Here is a 5,662-nt window from a genome sequence, read left to right as displayed (position 1 = left end):
AGTAATATTCCACAGATAATCTTTCACTCTCTTCTGTCTTCATTTCGTCCGTCTCATCTTTCTCACCCGAACCACCACCCACCCATTCCCACGATTCCTGAAAGCAGACTGAAGAGGGCTTTCCGCCCTACCTTCCGGCATATTCCGGAGGGACTGCCCGCCCACCAGCATTATCGGCTGGTGGGAATGAAACACCCAAAAGTTTTTTTTTGAACGAGGGACTTGCACTTGTATAATCAATACTAATCAATCGTTGGAGATACTCTGTACATATTTGTAAATATATAATTTAGTCGACTTCGCTGCAGGAGTTCTATTTTTTTCTACCTTCCACCTCAGATTTAAACAACACGCCTTATTAATTTAACGCGTGTGCTGATATTACCCTTACAATACAATAGTAAGTTCTCGAATATCTGCCTGTGAAACTTGACATAAATATTCACGAACACCGAAGTAATTTCGTTTTGCTAAAAGCTACTCGACCTTGTGCTATAGTTACTTTGCTTTATGTCCCTGCCTATTTTCTCATCCTGACTATTGACTTCTTCGATATCGAAAATCGGCGAACTTTTATTTTCGTGTTAGTCCTAACTACACTGTCATCTCCCTCACATGCTAATATCCTTCATTTATTTTTATTTAATACCTACCTATTAATGGTACCAATGTGAAGTGAATCAAAGTCGATATTAGCGTAAAATCTTGCATTCGAGTTCAAATGTCCTGTCTCAGGAGTATTGGATTCCTTTTAATTAAGGCCGTATTCAATAAGTAATCGATTTAAAAAAAAAAATACCAGTTCTTTTTACGATTTTGTACTTGTTTTGGTTGCATTTTCTTCTAGGAAATAAAATTATGAAATAAATGCGCTACATTCTGCTTCTATAGTCCTGTTAGTGCCTATCCGAGCAGTCTTATCATGTACATTATTTCTTAATAGCCATAAAATAACAGGGAATGTGACAGCCGATGGTGTTCCAGTCTTGTTGTAACGAGATCCCGTTCCTAATTTGGGTTTCTAGGGGCGGAGCCGTTCGCTTATAAGCACGATTGTGGTCGTAAAGTGGTATGATATTAGGGTGTAAACCGCCCGCGGTATGTGAACATTGGAACATTCCAACAATACGTGTCTTCGTAAATTCGTAGGAGCACCTACGGGCTTCCGGGAATTCCGATGGGGACTACTCCAGATGACCGTTTCCACCCTTGCAGCCAATGCGACAACCTAATATGGTCCACTCAAACGCTCATGGCAAAATAATAATGTCAGAACCTCCCTTTTTGTGTATTTTATCTATATGTATGTGTAGATAATGTACATTGAGAAAAAGCACTTTTCTTTTTTTTTTATGAACAAGACAGTAAAATTATTTGCTAGATCCATACAAACCCTAGACAAAAATTTTCAGTCTCTCAGAGCCTTTCAGCGTCTCTGAGAGCGTCTCTCACAGTCTTTCACAGTCTCTCAGTTATTGCCTAGGTTAGGGGTCGGCAACCTGCGGCTCGCGAGCCACACGCGGCTCTTTGCATGTGAAGCTGCGGCTCTTTAGTTCCATACGAAAATATTTATTTTATCAAAAAAAAGAAACATTTAAAAATCGTTCTGAATTGATTAACGAATGATTAGGCACTGATTCTATCTCTCATCCACTTCCATGTCTATCGAGACACCACTTATTGAGAGATTTCAGTCTCTCGTTCAAAGATTCGAGTCTCTTATTTAGAGACTCTCTATGAGCGACTCAAGTCTCTCGTTCAGAGACGCTAAACAGTTTTTTTGACAGTCTCTCTCAGCGACACCAGAGAGACTCGAGTCTCGCTTTCAGACTCCGACCGACTGAACATTTTTATCTCGGAAATAAATTAAAAATACATTAAAATTATAGACGATCTTTTTCTTGAAAGCTTTATGCTTCTAGAGCTTTTGCGTAAAACAATAGATAGTAGAAGAAGCTATTAGATGCTTCTTGCTCAGTAACTCCTGGAATTGATTAAGTAGTGTGTGTTTTGGTGACCAATGAGAAAATGCGACGATGCTGGACAAATGCTAATTCAAAGTTGTCCGTAAACAAACCGACTTAACACTAGTTACATACTGGCAAAAAGATGGCGGCGGTTTCTGTCCGAAGAGCATCTGGAAGTGGTTCCAGATCTTGCTTCAATATCGAACTTCCACTTGGGGTAATTTAAATTCAAACTCTATCAGCAAGTTCGCAAAGAGCTTCAGCTGGGACGCGTTGCCCGGAGCCAGAGAATCCTTAAACTTGCGTCTGCACAAACACAGGCTCACGAAATCCTTTTCGGATTAACTGCTTCCTAACCAGGGAGGCTGTCGCCGGCATGCCGCATCGCTCTACGCCGCGCCGCGCCGCGCCGCGCCGTTTCCGATATGCGATGCCTCTTCGCATTGCCGTTCATGGAAAGCGCATTCGAACTAAATTGTACTTATTGATTGCGCAAACATGCACCACGTATAATTATGATTGCGTCTTATCGTTAGATACAGAGCAATAGGAATAAAGACGCGACCGATCCAATCAACCGACCGCAGTTCGGCATACCGCGGCTCCTACTATGCAATGAAAATTTTCAACGAAATCACTCAGTACGCAAGTTTGGTAATTAAATTTGTGCGGAATAATCAAGCGCAAAGTGCATTACTATTTCCATATCGCCAATAAAAATTTACTTAGGTACCTACTGAAATTTCGAATATAGTTACTGAATGAAGTAGAATTGACAAATAATTAAAATTAAATGATAATGTTAGACTAAGCCAGAAGTATTGACGTAAATTATTAAATAGTTAAAATAACAGCTCTAGAAAAATGATAAACTTTCGCAGTGTTATAGTCCTTTCACTTAGAGAAAGGTACAGCGTGTCTTATGTGCACGAAAAACGAATTTTGGTTGCAGACGGGTCCCTGGAATACATCTGATTGGTTATTTACCGTCAGATGTTTCCCATCAAAGCTCAACTAACAGTTATGATTAAGGATGTTTGGGAGGTATGTCAAAATGCTACAAGACAAATAAAAATTTGGAAGAACGTTCCTCATTCAATTCTAAAACTCCTGTAAAAATTACAAATCGATTCACTAAACCGTTAAAAAGTTATTGAAATTTTAAAAAATTGTAATTTTACACGTCATTTTATGGAGATTCGTTAACCGAACAGATTAAATTTATTTTTATTAACAGAAAAAAAGCTACCAGAAATTTCAAACTTTTATAATAAGTAACTTGAACTCTGGAGAATCACTTTAGCGTAAGGTTATTCAAATTCACTAAATGGTTATCGAGGAAAAAATGAAAAATTAGCTGAAAATCTCGTTTTTACTTGATAATATAATGATAATATTTATAATTGTCTGAAATAAATGCAATTTTAAAGTTTTAATTATTATTTAAACATATTAAAAAGTTTTACGCTCATTATTAATAGAGATTGAAACTAAATATTTTTTTGTTTCGAAGTTGAAATCAAGGCATATTCACTGCCAAAAGTCAGTTAAAAATTTTCCATATTATTCGTTATTTCTTATTTTATTCAAAGTTTTTGGTCAAATTCCAAATTTTCTCTCAAACCGTATACTTTTTTTTAGTATAGATAGTATTTATTTACCTCATGATATGCTGCAAAATCTAATTAATCACGAATTTCTAATTTTATGTACTGTTGTGTCCGATTGTACCTCCCAAACATCCTTAAATAAAATATTGAAGTCAAATTCCCAAATTTTCTTTCATACCGTATCCTTTTTTTAGTATAGATAGTATTTATTTACCTCAAGATATGCTGCAAAACCTAATTAATCATGAGTTTCTAATTTTATGTACTCTTGTGTCCGATTGTACCTCTCAAACATCCTTAATAAGGCAGTTCGCTCACATCGATCTAGCATCGTGTACCTTTCTCTATGTTCTCTACTGTACCAACTATCTAACTACGGAATGAAGTGAGTGTTGTTATGGTCTAGTCCATCCTTTTGTGTTGTATTAATATTTTTTTTACATAAATTACGATTTTCATTAGGAATAATCACGGCTTTGTCAAAGATGTGAGTGACTAAATCATGACTGGAGATACATATCGTTAGATTTTTAAAAAGTTTTCAGAAAGTAAAGACAATTTTAATAAAGAGGAACTAATAAGTTTTTTGTAAAATGTAGTTACCAAACCATTAAAGAATACATGTAGATGCTTGTAGCAGTTGTCTGGCTTCCACACGTTTTCCAATTCACTCTAAAAGTTAGGCCATTACTTTTTTAAATTGAAAAATGTAGAGGGGTTTTGTGTTATAAAGACGCACTACGCACATCAATTCATACAACAACCTTTCCATTTCAACACCTTGTTACGACTCAAATAGATTTCACCTCAACCACATTGTATACATTCAAACGAACAAGGGTTTTCCCGCAATAAAATTGGAGTACCGGTCCGCAATTTTTACTTTAAATCAGTATGNTCCTGAAACTAATGTTTCCGAACCTGATGATACTGATTTTACTGTGAATATTACTAAAAATGATGAATATATGTATGTAGATATGCAACGTGTAGTTTCTACTCATAAATATTGTTTTATTTGTGGATCTACAAATAATCTTAAGCGGATACCTTTAATAACACGTTGTTATGTTTTTAGAAAGACAAATATTTTTATACCAGAAGATAATCGTTGTTGCCATAAACATATGATTGGTAATAATTTATTTGAAGATGAGTTATTGCATTTACGAGTTGTTTCACACGTGAGTAAAATAAGTGCTAGTGATATTAATTCTTTTTTTAAAACATTATCAAAAAATGCGAATATGTCTTTGTTTGATAAAATGAGCGAAAATAATATGTCTGAAGATCAACTAAAAATACTCACAGGATTATCTTGGAAAAATGTGACAGAATTAGAAAAGTTCTTTACTTCTATGAGAAACACGAATGTACGTAGTATTACTCAAGCATTAATTATATTTTTATTTAAACTGAAGACTGGAAATTCTAATAAAGTGATAGCAAGTGTGTTGGGTTTACCGCGTGAACAACAAGTATCCTCATTTTTTAATGAGGTATTGGAAGGTTTTGAAAAGGATGTATTGACTTTATTTGGTCTTAACTCTGTTTCGCGTGAATATCTTTTAATTAACACAACGGTAACTGCTCGTAAATTATTGAATCTTAAAAATGATCAACTTGTGTTGATTTTTGACGGAACCTATATCAAGCATCAAAAAAGTGAAAATAATGCATATCAACGAAAATCTTACTCAGTCCAAAAAAAAACACATTTATGTAAACCATTTACAATTTGTACTACGAATGGGTTTATCGTTGATTTGGTTGGTCCTTTTTATGCTACGCAAAATGATGCTACGATTATGAAAGAAGTATTACAAAATCAGGATGTTAAATCTCTATTACGACCAAATGACATATTCATAGTAGACCGTGGTTTTCGAGATGCTATAAATTATATTACCACACAAGGTTATACTGTACTCATGCCTGCACTCAAAGGGAACAGACCCCAATTATCAACTGAAGAAGCGAACATGTCCAGACGAGTAACAAAACTACGATGGGTAGTTGAAGCTGTACACGGTGCAATTGCTCAAAAATATCAGTTGCTTCATCACTGTCTCGATAACAAGATTC

Source organism: Agrilus planipennis, unplaced genomic scaffold, assembly GCF_000699045.2.
Source record: "Agrilus planipennis isolate EAB-ADULT unplaced genomic scaffold, Apla_2.0 scaffold39, whole genome shotgun sequence".
NCBI classification, from domain to species: Eukaryota; Metazoa; Arthropoda; class Insecta; order Coleoptera; family Buprestidae; genus Agrilus; species Agrilus planipennis.
Note: the sequence above shows the minus strand (reverse complement) of the source record.